A 16,626-nucleotide genomic window follows, 5' to 3' on the forward strand; every position below is an offset into this window, starting at 1 on the left:
GCGATGTGGCTGGGGTTAGGGGAGAGGAACAACAGCAGAAAGGGCTTTGGTAGCAGCTTTCTGGTGGGGCTGGCTGATGGTGCCCTAGGACAGCCGTGGCCACGGCAGCGGTACTGGTAGGTCGCTGGTGCTGCTGCTGAACCGCAAAACCCTGCAAGCTAAGGCTGAGGCCGCATCAGGAACCCACTGATAACTCCTAAAAGGGGCTCATGGATTTCGGTAAGGTCTGGACAAGCCTTCTCTCCTCTTTTCTTCGTCTTCCACCACCCATAAAATGGGAGTAATAGTAACCAACGTTGGGACAGCAGAGCGTGAGGCATGAGTTTTAATTACCTGGTGCTGTACCGTGATCACAGCTTGTGACAACCGAAGTCCTATCACTAACGAAAGGTGAACTCAGTGGTCTGAAGATGAAATGCTTGACATTACTGCTACGGTAGTGGCCATTTAGCAAACAGCCGTCTGTCTCTCTGCGTCCCACACGGTTCAGCCTTGTCTCTGCAGCTGGCCACGACACCGGTGTTTCAAACAGAAAACACTCGGCTTAGCTCCGGCCAAACCCTGCAGAAACAGCAGCGGAACAAAAGTGCAATAAGCGCCACATGGTCTCAGCACGTGAGGTGCTGCAGTATTAAAAAGCCTTCATATTAATTTCACATTCCCAAATCCAACCTTTGTGTTTGCTTACATCAGAAACAAAAGAGCTTTGTTTCCAGCTTGTGGTTGTTTGGAGGGAACCAAGCCTCTTTAAGGTTCCTTGGCATTGTACGCATTTTTCCAAAACCAGCTTGTAACGTCCCACGAATAATTACGTAGGCCTGAAATTCACAACTAAAACTTGTTTTGATTTATTTCCGTGTAAGTTTTGTCATGCGATCAGATCCCGTTTTCAATGCAGCCCTATGTTCCTAGCAAAAAGGTTAACAGAAATCAGTAGCAATTAGCTCTTCTAAAAAGCAGTCATTTTATGCAAAACGTAAGAGGATATATATAAATATACTAAATTGCAAAAGGCATAAGGCAAAATAAAACTGTTTTGCATGTTAATGCAATTTTTACTGTTTGACGGTCCTTTCAGTGGTCTTGTCTAAAATTTAGCGAAGGCAATGGGACAATTCCTCAGTCTGCAGTGCACTTGGACTCTGGTACCAAAACCAAGAGGGAAATTGGCCAAGACTCAACGATTTAACCACTGGGTGACACAGCTGCTGATAATTACACGTTCAGGGTAATGAAAGCTGGTGGTTTCCATCAGCCTGTGGCTGTTTTGTGTTCACAGAGGACTTGAATTCAAGGGCACGCAGTGGGAGACCTCTCACGCACAAATCGCCTTCTCTCTCAGCATGCTCAGGTCGCTCTCACCCATTCAGTATTTCAGGAAAAGATTTTCAAAGTGCTGGTGTGATCCAGGAGTACAGATCTCGTTTTGAGAGATAAGAGGCAGACCGGCTAGACATCAAATTGGTTGCTCCTGCAACCTCTGTGCTGGCTCAGTGGGGCTGGCTCTCCAGCATGGAGACCCCACAACAGCATGGGGATGTTTGCCGGGGCCTCAGCACACCACGGGGCCCTGGTGTTTGAAATAAGCCTTAATTATCAGGGAAACAACGGGTCACCCAGTCAGCAAGCAGAGACCACTAATGGTTTCTCTGACCTCAGTGAGCTGCTCTTGCTGCTGGAGTCTGCACCACCCAGCAAAATCCTTCTCGAATGAGGAAAGCCAGTGGTCCTTGGAGGTATTTATTTTAGCTACTGTAACTCCATATGATGTTCAGACCTGCATAAATATAATCCTTTCCTGATGTTTTCTAAGCTAATTGCTCCAGGAATATGTATGGAGATAGTTTCTAGGGGTTACTTGTTTGCTTATAAAAACACTTCCTGCTATTCATTCTGCTGTCATTGCCTCAGCTCCTTCTTGCTCTCACTGCATGGAAAATGCAGAACGCATCATGTTGCCCCGTCCTTCATTTTCCCCTTTGCCTGGCAGTCTTTTCTCTACCTCCACCCCGAAGCCCTCGCTGGCTTGTGGTCCTCCTCCCTGCCCGAGAGCAGATCCCAAGTCAATACCACACGTATACGCATACGTATACACGTGCATAGGTACCAATGTGTTGTTTTCACATGGTCTGGGAGCACAACACGGCTTTATTTTGTGGCAGCATGTGTATTACCAGCCGTGCTAGGGGAGTGCCTCTGTAGTTCAGGGCCTGATGTGAGAGCAGCCGGCCGGGTGAGCCAGCTCTGTCACCTTTGAGTTGCACTCTGCTCTTCACCATGCTTTTCCCTCTGCATGCCCATCTGCATTTGTTAAACTGTGCACATCGTCTCCGCTGGCACTTCCCATTCTTTCAGCAGTGTGTCCATTTATTCTGCATGTAATGAAATTGTTCTCTTGCCGGAGTTACTCTCTGCTTTAGCTCAAGTCCTTCTCCCCTTGCAGTAGGCGCTCACTCAGTTCATCTGGCAGCACATCCTTGCTGTTATTTCCACAGTTCTGAGTGCTTCTTCTGCTCTAGAGAGCACGCATTTATTGTCACGACCTTTCAAATAACTCATATCAAATTTCAGTCTTATGTTAGTTTGTCTTAGCAGCATGTTTACACTTGAATTTATACGGGACTTTATAGTTTGGTTCTTTTCTCCCTTGTTCAACTATACTTCAGAGAAGAAATGTTGGAAAATTAAAATAACATACAAAGGAAAATTATTATGCAATGTATTACTCTAATGTTAGAATTTCATTGTTTTATAAATAATTTCATATATAAATAAGGAACAGACATTTGATGTACTACGGTCTGTTTGAAATAGTCATATATGGTAACTTTCTGTAAAGGGATCATATTCGAGTGAAGGTGTCTATTATTGTTGGCACTAAGTGATACGTTTTCCAGAGCTGCTAGACTTCTCATGGCACTGGACCAATTTGTTATTTTGGGAGTAGATAAAGTCTTCGTTTATCCTTCTGGCACTCAGCGTAGCTCTTTAAAATGGTTTTCTTAGTTTTGCTTTAGGTTTTCTGTTGCTCTTAAATCTGCCCCATTCTATAGGGTTTTGTCACAGGGGACCAGGGGCCTGAGTATTAGGTGTACTCTTTCTTGGATGTCTTCCCAGCAGGCTTAATTTGGGGTGGGCAGGAGGGGGACGCTCGCAGATAATGTACAATATTGTCCTTGCATATTGTGGCATCAGCACTTGTGGTTTCATCTACGGCCAGCAGTTCTCATTGCTGCTGGTGTTCACTAGATGTCAGATATGATTTTTTATGTAATACTATAGCACCTGGACTGCTTCAAGCTTTTTTTTTTCTTTTTTTTTTTTTTTTTCTTCTTCCCCTCAGTGTGTCTTAGCTCATTGTGTACAGTCTACAGGTAAAAAACTTGGAGTCAAATCCAGCAGAGCACTTGGGCAGTTAGAGGAGAGGCTTGCTTTATACCTGGCTGCAAAGCTCCCTCAGTTCCCGATTTGAAGGTTTCCCCCTTGCTGGAGGTGCAGGTTTAGGGGACCCGGAGCTCCCCCTCCCTGGCCCAGATGTCCCCTTGGGGCGGGGAGGATGCCCGAGGCCAGCCGGGATCCCGAACAAAATGTTCCTGCCCACCGCCATCGCTCATGCTTCACACACAGGCTGGATTGTTCTCACAGAAACACCATTGTCAGCTGCCCTGAGGGCAACTCGTGGTGCTTTTGTGCAGGATAACCTTGCAATTAGAGCCACCGACAAGAGTCTGGGAAACCCAGATTTCGTTCGCTTCTCAGGAGGACGGGAGGATGGCAGCCTGCGGCCCTGGGGACTGCCCTCCTCACCAGGCTGACGGCAGAAGATGTCTTGGAGAGGCTTTCCCCAGCACAGGGTGCTACCTGCTCTGCTCTTCCCTATGCCCGGGGCTGTTGCAGTTTGCCATGCAGCAAGTGTTTTTCATTCCGTCAGGGCTGAGGTAAGGTCCCTGGTAAAATGCACTCTTAAGGGCATACCTTCAGTCCCTGAACCGCCGGAACAAAGCTTAAGTAGGTTCCCAAAGTACCACTTGGTGGCTTTGCAGAAGTGGACCGTGGCCTCAGGACCTGATTTTGCTGTCCCTGCTCAGGCATGGGAATTCGTGGGAGGAGCAGGCTGGTGCCACCATGGCCTAGTCAGGCCCTGGAGCTGAGCAAGGGTCTCAGGATCCTCTGTGGAGGATATAGTCCCCCATCTGCATCTCCACCACAGAAACTAGTCTGTGCTCCTGTTCTGGGCTCTGCTGCCCTGGCATGTTTTCTGCACAGCTTGGCAGGGATGGTAGACTTGCAATATTTATGCATGTGAGGCTTATAAAATACCTTGTCATCCTCATCCTTTAGAACTGAAGCACTTCCATATTTTCTCGAAGCATTTTATTTTAAACACCAATCAACGAAAATGTCTCCAGGAATCCAGTTTTCCAGGAGACAGCTTCTCATTCATCTTGAGTACCAAGATTTGCTGCAAAAGGCGCAGCTCAGCAAGCACAAACCCATGAATTTACCTTAGGTCCCAGGGGAGCTTCACTGAGTACAGTCCTCGCAGGCATTAACACATTTGAAGAGTCTGAACGCAGAGACCTGATGTTGAAAATACTGATGACAGTCTGAGAGCATTTGTTAGGAAATGTCACTCCAGCAGCACAGGGATGTCCCTCCAGCCCACAGGGGAGCAGTAAGTGGGTGTCACCAGTGCCCTGTGCTGCAGGTGCTCTGATAATAAATGTTTAATTGATTTTTACAGGCATGAAAGAGAGAGAGAGTATATTTCAGCAAAAGGTAATATCTGCAAACGGTCCATTTGGAGCAAGATGGCTAAATACCTGTTCGCAGCGTTGCTTAAGTTGTAGGGCTGTGCTAGGGCAGCCCTTCATCAGCTGTTGCTTGGGGCTTGGGCACCTGGGTCTCCTGAGAAGGCAGCTGAATGAGCTGTTGTGGATAGAGGTGCGGCACAGGTGCCTGCAGTGTCCCACGTGCCTGCTCTCTGTAGGCAAGGGCTGCTGGTCCACCACCACCGTTACTGTTTGGGGGACCTGGGATGGAGGATGTGCTCCACCATCCTTGTATAGAGCTGCTTGATCCTGGAGTCAAAGCTCTGAAATCTGAGATGTCTTCTGGTTTGTTTATAATTCAGGGGGAGTGACAGTACAAGGAACGTTGGCACCTTCTACTTAGGATGGGAATAAGGGCAGTCATACAAAGAGCACAGAAATTAACTTATGCAGGTGGGCTGGTGAACAGCATATCGATGAGGGTCTGAAAAGCACACATGCGTGCTATTCCTGGCCAAATCTTGAAGTCCTCACACTATTATTTGCCCCAAAGGGCTGTTGACATCAGAGTTAGTCTGCATCAAGGGGCAGTATATACAGAATGAGAGCATCAGTGTTAGACGTCTGATGGTGGGGGAGGGAATGCTAAGGTTTACAAAAGAGTATGTTTAAAAAAAAAAAACATTTTAAAAGGCAAAAGGGAGTGAGGGCTTGGGCAGGAAGGCAGCTCTCTTGCCCTGTAGCTAGAATGGGTTTTGCCACAGAAGAGTACTGCGGGTACAGGGTGGGTGAAAGGCACGGGTTCTTTGTATTTACTTCAGAGTTATGGGCAGCTCATTTGTTTGCTTGTTTGTTGGCTCAGCGGCTGTAGTGGCTCATTTCCATGTTCGTTGTTGACTCATCAGTTTTATTTAATTCTTTGGCGTTTTCAAAGAGCCCAATTAAGGCCATTTCCTTCAACTTCATCATTAGGAACAGGGCTCAGTTGTGCGCTCCAATGACATGACAAATCTGGTGCAGCCATCCCAGCCCTTAGGGAATCATGTGCAGCTTCCCTTTTTGTGGAATTGTTTTTTTTTCTTTTCTTTTTTTTTCTTTCTCCATTTGTAGAAGTCTGCTGTCTGATTTGAATTTCCCCAGGCCTAGAGAGAGACCCAAGAGGAAACTGTAACCTGTGTTTCTTTTATCTTTAGGAGATCCTCATAGGCTTCTGCCACAAAGAGGGCTTTGAATTACTAGGATCAGGGGGCAAACAGCATCCCAAGCGAGCATGTAGCAGTGCATGGGGACATTCAGTAATGAGTAGGATTTGGATCTTAAGTTGAAGTTTAACCAAAAAAAAGAGTCAAAATATTGATCTTTCCAAATTGTATGCAGCATGTATGAGAGCTGGCTGCTGAAATTTTACTTCAGTCTGTATCAGGATTGCTGAGGCTGATACAAGTTACTAATATAAATATTACTAAAAGGTTCATTTTTCTCCTTTAATGCGGCTGCAAGTGGTCTGGAGTTCTTCAGTTTCATATTTTTTCCCCTGAATATTACTTTAAAAATACACTCTAAATGGGTTGCCTTTATGGCTATGTAATATGTATTTTAGTTTTGTTGTGGTCAGTGCTGTTTATTGAAGAAATATATAACCTGGTTCAAAGCCATGCCAATTTGCAAATCTGCTTTCTTTATACACATTAACCGGAAAGTAATGTTGAAGGGATATAGCTACTGTCCTGCAGTGCCTGTTGATGGATGCAATCTCCTGCTTGAAGATTTCCTAGCATCTTATTTTTGTGAGGGGAAAAAAAAGTATTGCATTTTTCAGATTGGATGAGAGGTGTATGGAAATTTTCATCTTTGCACTCGGTATAAACATTATATCTCAGGAAGCTATGATCAAAGAGCAGAAAGGATGCTTCATCTTTGCTTTGTTTCTTAATGAATTAAACAAGTTATTTTCTCTTGTCCTGTGCTCTGGCAAACCAGAAATGCAGGAATAATGGATCAGGTCATGGCTGTTTTTCAGTGTTAATACATCCCTTCTCTCTCTCTTTCTCTCTCTCTCTGGCTCACCTATTTGTTTCTAATATACCTATATTTTGTATAAGTACTTGTAACTAGATTAAATTGCAAACGCTGAGAAGTTCTCAGTTTCCAGATACTGACATGGCTAGAAATGAAATTCAGATAGACCCAAATTATGCTGTAGAAGCAATAGCTATACTTTTACTACAGCAAATCATTTCATTTTCAATGTTTTAAACAAATAAGCAGGCAACCATCTTTCTAAAAATTCTCTCTGAGAATATATAAAAATATATATATAAAAAAAAGAAAGGAAAAAAAAAAAAGAACTGAAGTACTTCAGTTCAGTACCCACACATGTTCTGTTCTGAGCTGTGGACAAGCTGGATCCTGCTTGTATCTCTGCCACCCATTTATTTCAGAAAATCGCCTCTTCCAGAGGCATCGGGGCTATCTCACATCGTTACATTGACATATGCCCAGGGACATGTGTACCTTCCCCACGTGCTGTGTACGAGCACCCTGTGGTGAACAAATGCTGGTCCAACCGTTCTCATCAGATGCAATCACTGACAGAACTGGTTTTGGAGGAAACAATGAACCTGGGCTTCCCTTTCCATACATGAAACAAGCTTTTGGCTCTGGAAACTTAGATGAGAAGCTCATTTGACAGTAGATTCCCATGGTGAATAAATTAATGCAAGAAGGAAGGGGAAGTAAGCACAAGAGCAGAAATAGACAAGGAAGGGGTTTCTAGCCCAGAAGGAGCAATGAAAATTTTAGGATATGAACATTTTTCCCCACTGTTGTGTTATGACCCTCATTTATTGTGAAAGGAAAGATGATTACACCATGGTTGTGTTACTGTAGTGTTATAATGTGGATGGGATGGTGTCTTGCAAGGAGACTATCAAATGGTTCAGTGGCATGGATAACCAACTGTGGATTTCGCTGCATGACAAGACCAAGCCGTAATAACAGTTTGGGAATAACTGTGCTATTTTTTTCCATTAAATAAAGTTTTATTTGTGGAACGTTGACCAATTTTTAAAGTAATGTAGACTTTTCTTACCACTAAAGCCCACATCTTTATTACAAAGCCAAACTGTTCTCTCTGAAACCACATTATGCATGTTGTAACAATACTCTCCCACAGATGATGAACATTTAGAACATATTTTTCCATGTGAATCATCCATTCACTTTAAAAAAAATCTTTTATTAAACAAAATGCAGCCATGTGACAGGCTTTGTAGATTTGCATTCCACTTATCTTTTTTATTAGACTATTAAAAATTTATTGTCATTTCAAATAATTTTCTGATGATTGCATAATTTTTCCTTCTTATTCTTCCCATTTCCCTTTCAATATAATATCAAGCATTTTCCATCGTCACTTTGTTGTAAGTAAAATAAATGACTGATAGCTGATCCTGCAGAGAGATGAATTCAAATAGATCTGTACTGCCTCCTTGAAACCAGTGGTCACACACCTGCCCACAATAGTGCCTGGCACCATTTCTCTGTTGAGTAAGGCCCTAAAAGAGGAACAAAGCCATCATTACATCACTGATCACTGAAAAATTCAAAGTCCCTGCAATTCTGTGCATTTTCCTTTAAAACTAGAAGGTTATGAGGGAGCATGACAAGCATATGTTACTGTAAGGCTGGTAGTCTGGGTGAACATCCATTACCAGATGCTGCTTTGCCACTGATGATACTGCTTTTCATGGGTATTAACTGTCCATTTCACAGCTCCAAATAAAAGGTAAACAAGATCCCAAGTTCCAGGAGTAATTCATTTCGATAATTGTTCTGCTGTTTTCTTTGCGCAATTTACTTCTATAAATATACACTAGGGGAATCATTTGTCTAGTGTACCATGGCACAGTAATTTCCTATATAATTTCATCCAATTGCTGCAGGAACTCATTTGAGCAATTGTTAATTAATCATTAACAATCATTAACTTTGGGTAGCAATGATTGCTAATCAAGATTTCCATGCTGCATTTTTAATCTCTGAAGATTCATCATTAATCAAATTAGTAACATTTTTTTGTTGTTGTTATTTGAAGGGAAGAAGCAGTATACATCCCATCAATTCAAAAGAACTGTTAGTAATGTCTTTGCCTTTAAAATCATTACATGCCTTTACTCAGGCTGTTTTAAAAATCAGGGGCTTTTTTTGCTGCATAAATTACTTGAAAATATTTCGCAGCTTAAATTAACAATGCTTTCCCATTGTTCATGCTACTAGCAATTATACTGTTAGAAACAACTGTGAAAGTACTGACAGCACTCCAGCTCTTTCCCTCATGGTTAATATTCTTTACCTCATGCCTTATAGTACTGAACAAAACCAGCTACTCATAATACTTTTAATGTTCTCTTTTTCTCAATGCCATATGTAATAATAATATATATATATATTTTTTTCTCTGTACCCTGGTGGCTCACCAGCAGTATGCTTGTGAATGATGTAGATGTTGCTGCATGAAGACTTTGTGCAGATCCCCAGCAGAGGAGTATTTAATTCTCATTTACTAACACACTGCAGTGACTTCAGAGTGTCCCCTTGTGAAGACCAGTGATACAGACAGTGGATGGCAAGCCGGTAGATACCTCCCCTGAAGAAAAAAGTCCAACCAGGTGTCTCTGCACTCCTTCCTCCATGTCTGTACCTGCTGTCCTTGATCATAGAATCACAGAATGGTTTGGGTTGGAAGAAACATTAAAGACCATCCAGTTCCAAATCCCCTGCTATGGGCAGGGACACCTCACACCCGACCAGATTGACTTCATCCAGCCTGGCCTTGAACACTTCCAGGGATGGGGCATCCACAGCTTGTCTGGGCAACCTGTGTCAGTGCCTTACCACCCTCTGAATGAAGAATGTCCTCCTTATATCTAATCTAAATTTCCCCTCTTTTAGTTTAAAACCATTACCCCTTGTCCTATCACTATATTCCCTGACAAGGAGACCCTCCCCAGCTTTTCTGTAGGCCCCCTACAGAAGAAGGTGCTTAAGGGCTGCTATAAAATAGAAATGGATGCAGGAAGGAAGGAACAAGGGTGAGGTCCTCACATCTCCACTGGGGACCTTTGCCCTGTGTAGCTTGTCCAGGCTTCACTGGCCAGCCCATGGACCCCATAGGTGGGACTTGTGGTGGCCACCTGGGAGAACTGGCACTTGGGAAGTGAGAGATTTCCTCACTCAGAGGCATGACACAGAAGCAGCCCAGGAGCTGAGGGACGTTTGGGAGCATGGGGCTGATGGCCTCGCTGAACTTCTGGCTCTCTGGCTCAGTGCTAGCACTCTGGCCTCAGGCAAGCAATTCTGACATGTGTCTTCCCACCATCCAAAGCAAAAACAGATCAACTCGCAGGGCTGTGAAGTGCCTGAAGCACATCCGAAGAGCAGCTCCAACCAGCTGAGCCTGCCCCACTTGTACCCAGGCACACGAGGCAGCAGCGGAGGCCCAGGAACTGCTGTGCCCACATCCAGCCCATGTAAGTGCAGGGCAAAGCGGGCCCAGGCCCCGCCGCAGGCCTGCCCGGCCATCGCCTCCTCCTGCCGCCAAGCTGGAGCTTATCGTGCCGTGACTCACCAGCCCCAGGACCGAAGGATGAGCTGCTTCTATCGGCATGTTTACTGAGATAGATAAGCTGCTCACGGGCTCACCTCACTGGGAGCCGTGCAGATTAAGGTTCGTCAAGTTCCTTGAAGGGGAGAATGCCATGAACGGCACTAGCTTCTTATCACTGCTGCTTGCTAATACTTGCTATTACGTTTATTATTAAAACTCATTTCCCATAGAGCTGTGCGTTGCGGGGCCGTGAATAGTATCAGGCTGAAATCAGGGTGATCTTATTTCAAAGAATTCCAGAGGAATGAACAATAATTTGCCACTAATTGCAAAGAAGCTTTGATAAAAACTCTGAACAGATTCCCAACAGCGCATATTTTCCAGAGCCCGCCTGGCAATTTTCAATAAAACCCAAGAACAATATGACCATTAACAGTTATGTTAAATGTCATCCAGATTTGTTCATATCATTCTTCACTGCTCTGCATCTTTTGTATGTGTGTTTTCATAATCTATGGTGTGTGGCCACATTTGGGCTCGCTCAGCGATACATCTGTGGAAAAAATTAAAATGAAGTTCAAATGAAGCCCGCGAGGGATGGGTGATAATCTTTCCCGTTTGACTTCTCCTTAAAGTACACGGTTACTTTAGAAATGGAAGCCACTTCTAGTTTGTGGCTTCATTTGCCGACAGATTGCATCCGCACAAAGCCCCTTGGATATAGAGGTTTAAATACATCCGCTACGTATTTTCTTGAAAGGGTCATCAGCAGTGGCAGCGTTTGGATCGTGCGGTGAACCACATGATGATCATTTGCGGCAACATCTGCAGCACTCTGCATGTACATGGCTTCCTAAGTGAGTCTGATGGGGAAGGAGAGGACAAGGGCTGATCCCTGACTACGCTTGCAGGCAGACAGAGCATCTCCCAGCACCTTGGCAAGCTCCTGTGCTGCTCTGGGGTGTTATCAGTAGGGGTCTGATTCAAGACCCACTTTGTCTGTGGGGACTTCCACTGACCTACTGAGATTTTTTAAGGAGACTCTCTTTGTTTTAGAATAACACGTTGAATAACATACACTCTGCTTGTTGAAAAAAAAGTCACCCTTTTGTGCTTGGCCAGGGGGGCCGTTCATGTTTTTTGATGGTTTGTACATGTTCAGAAAATTACCGTTATTCTGAAGGCTTCCCAATTGTAACGATATCATTTAATTATTGTGACCACTTACAAAATGGACAGGTTGTTTTTGCTTAAATTTGTTGCCATTTCATGTTCCAACAGCAGTAATCAATACCAGATGACTTAAGTTACCAGCCAAAAGAGAAGACTTGGTGGATAGTTGAAACAAACAATTTGTAATACCTCATGGGAAAGTTATTTGTTCAAATTATTCAGCAAATATTCCAAATTCACAGACAATTAGAAAGTCTTCTGAATATTTTGTCATCATGAAAGATCTATGTCTATATAGAGTATTATTTTAAATTAATATTTCAATTGGCTCATGTTTAATTTATTCTGTGTAGCTGGCCTGGTTTTGTCCTATTGACAGGGGAAGTAACACATGTATGAATGTGCTCTGATTCCCAAATTCCCTATTTAATAAAATATATTAAAAAATTAAGAACAAGCTTTAAGGCATATCCCACTGTGCTGCTGGTTCTCTTAAGATTAGCAGATGTCATGGCATCCCAGTCCTCACTGTGCTGGGACCTTGACTGCCAGTTGCTGAAAGACTGGAATCTTCCCCCATGTATGCACAAGTCATTAAAAAATATAATCACTGGTATTTTAAGTTGCCTAAATTAGGAGATGTTAGTGCATGATATTCATTAGGCTGAACCCACTGCTGACATAAACCGACAGAAAAAAATTGTACAAATGAAACTAAAATTTGGACAATCTAGAAAAGCCTTCAGTACAAGATTTTGTATTGAAAACAAACAAAAACAAACTGAACAGGTATGATTTTGTTGTTGTTGTTTAAATGCCAAAGGACAGCTCAAGTGAGAGTCTTTGCATCTGATATTGTACTTGCTAAAAACCCAAGTAATTCTTCTTTAATGTGTTCTGTCAGCTTCCCAACCCTGGTGTGGCCAGCACTCTGTCCAGCAGTATCTCAGCTTGAAGGTACAAAGGAGAAATTTGGGGTGTTGGAGTATCTTTCTAATAACTTAAATGCACTCTGATTTGAAATGCTGAATACTGTCAGATACCAATGTATTTTTGCTCAAAAAGAACCTGCCTAACAATGGGATCAAGTCTTCTCGAAAGCTTTTGTACTGAAGAAAACAGATTTAAAAATCTATGCAAAACTATGTTGGAACTTGTTGGGCCAAATTCTGCTGTGGATGGGAACACAAGCAGATCCAGCACTGGCTGCAGCAAGGGGTGATGATGTGCTTTTCCCTGGGGACAGCTGCTTTCCCTGTGTGCTACATGACTGGAGGCAGCATGCCTGCTAGAGCTGAAGAGCTACAGCCCCACACAACTTTCTGACACCCTGGATTTCACTATGCACTCACACAATTAACAGATAAGTTTCTTAAAATACCCCAAAATCTAGTGTGGATGCTCTCCATGTACTTGATTAAGATACATAACTTACCCTTGGAACCAGCGAAGCTGGACACCAAATGATTGAAAACTGGTGCAAATGTGTGTAACTGTGGTGGTGTTTGTTGTTGTGATTTTTTTTTTGTTTTGTTTTTAATAGAAAATCTTCTGTGAATGAAGTTGCAGGGCCAGGCACAAAGTAAGGCTAGGAGAGGCAGGGCTGCTAGACAAGCTCTGGCAAATATCTGGCTGGGAGAGCAGCACGCATGCATCAGCTTCCCCCCGTGGCCTTGTGGTGTTTCCAGACTCAGCACTGAGTTCAAGAGCTCGGTAAGGTACTGATTGGACTGGAGTGCTTACAGTGCAAAAACATGTTGTTTTTTTTTTTTTGTCAACTGTAGTCTAATAACAGGAAAAATAAACTAAACAAAAATGCATTATAAAAACCACTATTAAACAAAAACCTGGTCTTCATCCAGACAAATTCCAAATCTTCATCTGAATTCTCTAATCAGGAAGCACGCAATTCAGAAAATGCTTATCTTTTCAAGTATTTATGCCAGAAACCATGGATATCTTCATTTTTTATTAATCTATGTCTCTTTTTGTAATAAGATCTTCTCAAATGACCCCCTTCTGACATCACTACAGAATACCTATTCCTTTTCTCTCTCTTGCTGTGCGTGCAAAATCACATTACACTGCAGCCTTTAAAGCATGGATAGAACTTGACAGTACTTCATACAAAGTGTACTTTTCAAGTACAGAAATAGTAAATGCCCAGGAAATTGCTATTTTTTTTCTGCCATTGCTAATTAAATCCATGGGATGGGAAAAAAATACACTGAAAAGTTGCTACAAGACCCAACAGCCCAAAGAGTTTTTCAAACACAAAGGAAACTTCAGACTACAGTGACGTTATTCCTGCAAGGAGAAAAAATTGAAACTACAAAAATTTCATTTGGAAACCACTGTTATAATTTGCAACTTTATTTATACGTTGCCTTCTATTCTGTAAATAACTTTTCCTAAATTTTGCCCCTAGTATTAAATATTCCATTTCAGCCCAGGCAGGCGTTGTAAGACCAAAACCTCAATTACCATTATACTTATTAATCAGTTTTGCTGCAATAAGGAGCTTTAATAGAAATTAAGCAATCTGATATTTCTGCTTTGGGAAACTCATATTCTTCCACGTATTGGAAAACATTTTTTTTTTCAGTTGTTTAATTGATAGTATTCTGTTCTCCTGATTTAAATATTTTGGCCATTCAGAATATCCTTCATCTGCCAATTAGTTTCCCTATTACATGTATAATTAAAGACGAATTAGATTATGGTGATTAGCATATATTATAAGCCATTTTACTAATTTCTGAGGGCATATTTCTACAAGGGATAACATAGAAATTAGAAGACTAATTAGGCCAAAATTACCTTTGCTAATGAATCTAAGCAGTAGTTAAATCCTCTAACAAAAGAGACATTTTTGTGCTTTGGAGGCTGAAGGTGTGATTCTCAGGAACCAACATTAGCAATAAATTCGTGGAGTTTCAAGAAGATTTGTGAAGGGCTCAGCTCCAAAACACCTGAACTAATTCTCTGAAAATCTGCTGCCATTAGGGCTGACTTCAGGAATTCATACAGCTGTAAAAGTCTGAGGGAAGAAGAAATACCTCTCTGTAGGGCAGCTCTTTCCACTGTTCTTGGGGCTCACAGGGACAAAGGAGGAGCTTTGGGGGGCTAATGGCAAATTTTGCGTGCAATGTGAGGGCAAGGTCAGGCAAGAGGTTGGCACAGGCAAGTTGTGTGGCCACGCACTTGCTCCTAGCTATTGCTTTATGGTGGTTTTATGGTGGTTGAGAAGCTGGTGCAGGGCCATGGCCAAAGCAAAAAAGGCAGAAACCTTCAGCAGTGGGATGCCATGTGCCTATCCGTGCATACTGCAGTGTGTCCTTCCCAGCTGGGAGACAAGTCTGGGCTGGGTAAATCCCAAACCTTTACATGCATTTAAGCACTTGACCCTCCTTTGAATTAGGAACTAAAATATCTCTGAGGTCTCTGATCTCAGTAACCCTTTCCTAGAGTTCCTAACTGTAAAAGGCAAAAAGAGTACTTTCTACATCAGATATGCTAAGTATGCTGAAGAATGAGGGTGGTTCAATGATAGAAATGAAAGGGCATAAAAGTTCTTAAATCCACCAAATAAGGACTGCTGGGGCTATTGCAGGCACAGACCTTCTCTGGGCTCTGGTCCATAAGAAGTGGTAATCTCCATCAGAGACCTCTTTTCCCCTGTTTCTCCACCGAGACAGATAGTGTAAGAGCTCTCTATACCATAGGTAATAAAGAAAGCAGGAAAGGTAGGAAACCAGCATGGCTGAACAAGGATCTGCTGGTCAAACTTAGGCAAAAGAAGGAAATGCACAGACAGTGGAAACAAGGCCATGGCTCTGAGAAGAGTATAGAAATGCTGCCTAGATGTGCAGGGATGGGATCAGGAAATGGGATCATTGGCAGAACTAAACTTGGAGAGGGATGCAAAGAATAACAAGAGGGGTTCTGGAGGTACACTGTCAGCAAAAGACTAAGGAGAGTGTATCACCTCTGACAAATGAAGACGGAGAACTGGTAACGACAGATGTGGAGAAGGCAGAGGTATTTAACAACTTCTTTGCTTCTGTCTTCACTAGTGGTCAGGCTTCTCACATCTCTCAAGTTCCCAAACTTCTAGGTGGGGCTGAGAGAGCAGAGTCCCTCCCACTGTAAGCGAAGAGCAAGTTCAGGACCTCCTGATGCAACTTAACAATTACAAGTCTATGGAGCCTGATGACATCCCAGGGTCCTGAGGGAATGGGCTGATGTAGTCACCAAGCCACTCTCCATCATATTTGAGTAATCATGTCAGTCAGGTGAAGTCCCTGGTGACTGGAAAAAGGGAAACACCACTCCCCTTTTTAAAAAGGGTAGAAAAGAAGACCCGGGGAACTACAGACCGGTGAGCCTCACCACTGTGCCTGGGAAGATCATGGAAAGGATCCTCCTGGAGGCAATGTTAAGGCACATGCAAGACAAGGAGGTGATCCAAGACAGCCAGCACAGCTTCACCAAGGGCAAATCATGCCTGACCAATCTGGTGGCCTTCTGTGATGGAGTGACTGCATCATTCAAACAGGGAAGACTGACCAATTACATCTTATCCATCCGGTGGATAAGGAATTGGCTTGGTGGCCGCACCCAGAGAGTGGTGGTCAATGTCTCTATGTCCAGGTGGAGGCCTGTGATGAGCAGTGTCCCTCAGGGGTCTGTCTTGGGACCAGTGCTTTTCAATATCTTCATCAGTGACATAGATGATGGGATTGAGTGCACCCTCAACAAGTTTGCAGACAACACCAAGCTGAGTGGTGCATTGATACCAAAGAAGGAAGAGATGCCATTCAAAGGGACCTGGACAGGCTGGAGAACTGGACCTATGTGAATGGCGTGAGGTTCAACAACTCCAAATGCAAGGTGCCGCACCTGGGTCGGGCAATCCCAGACATGATGACAGACTGGGAGAAGAAATCTTTGAGAGCAGCCCTGCAGAGAGGGACTTGGGAGTTCTGGTGGAGGAAAGGCTCAACATGAGCCAGCAGTGTGCACCTGCAGCCCAGAAGGCCGACTGCATCCTGGGCTGCATCCACAGAGGGG

The sequence above is a fragment of the Cygnus olor genome, chromosome 1 (genome assembly GCF_009769625.2).
Source record: "Cygnus olor isolate bCygOlo1 chromosome 1, bCygOlo1.pri.v2, whole genome shotgun sequence".
NCBI classification, from domain to species: Eukaryota; Metazoa; Chordata; class Aves; order Anseriformes; family Anatidae; genus Cygnus; species Cygnus olor.